The 638-nt window shown below is 51.1% G+C and overlaps 1 protein-coding gene across 1 annotated transcript in view; it reads left to right on the top strand.

Moving 5' to 3' along the window:
- SLC4A4 (solute carrier family 4 (sodium bicarbonate cotransporter), member 4) overlaps positions 1-638 on the top strand; it is a gene marked incomplete at its 5' end in the record, with an annotated part of 65928 nt that overhangs the window by 30701 nt on the left and 34589 nt on the right. The gene's annotated exons all lie outside the window — the stretch shown is intronic.

Genomic DNA, 638 nt, shown 5'->3' with positions numbered 1-638 from the left:
GGAGCAGCCGCGTGTACCTCTGCGCCGAGCCCTGTCTTCCACTGGAGTTCATGGGTACATTATACACTCGACAAAAACTTCCCAGAAGTGGCACGGTCTGGGCAAGCCTTACAAGAGGAATAATTGCACCCTGCAGGAGAAAGGAGCCCTGGTTTCAACAGCGGCTTCAGCGTTGCAGGAACCCAGGGTTACCTGGGGTTTTTTGGTCCAGCTTTGCTTTTTACCAAGTGTTTGTTAGCTACTCCCGACTCAGAAGGTGTTACGCACAAAAGGATCTCTGTTTTGTTTATGCCTTTATCTCCTACCTGCAGATTCGTATCAAACATTCAATCAAAATGTCTAAGCCCGGCTCACTAATGATTAATTGGGAGACTGGTGACCAATGCGTGTCGCTGGAACCAGTCTGCCCAGCGGCACCTCGCTCCGGGAGCGAACAGGAGGGTAAAAACTGCGTAGAGATAGGTGGGGTCTCAGATCACGAGTCCAGGGCATCGTCTTCCCTCTCTTTTGGTTTGTTGGGGGGTTTTGGTGTGTTTTCTGTCTTGCCAGCTGTGGTAACAGCTCCCAGTGCTCTGCTCCTGCTTCCTGCCAGCGTGGGTGAGCAGGGCTGGGAGAATTTCAGAATAATTAAAAAAACG

The sequence above is a fragment of the Buceros rhinoceros genome, unplaced genomic scaffold (assembly GCF_000710305.1).
Source record: "Buceros rhinoceros silvestris isolate BGI_N320 unplaced genomic scaffold, ASM71030v1 scaffold13210, whole genome shotgun sequence".
Lineage (NCBI taxonomy): Eukaryota > Metazoa > Chordata > Aves > Bucerotiformes > Bucerotidae > Buceros > Buceros rhinoceros.
This window is presented reverse-complemented; position numbering and strand designations above follow the sequence as displayed.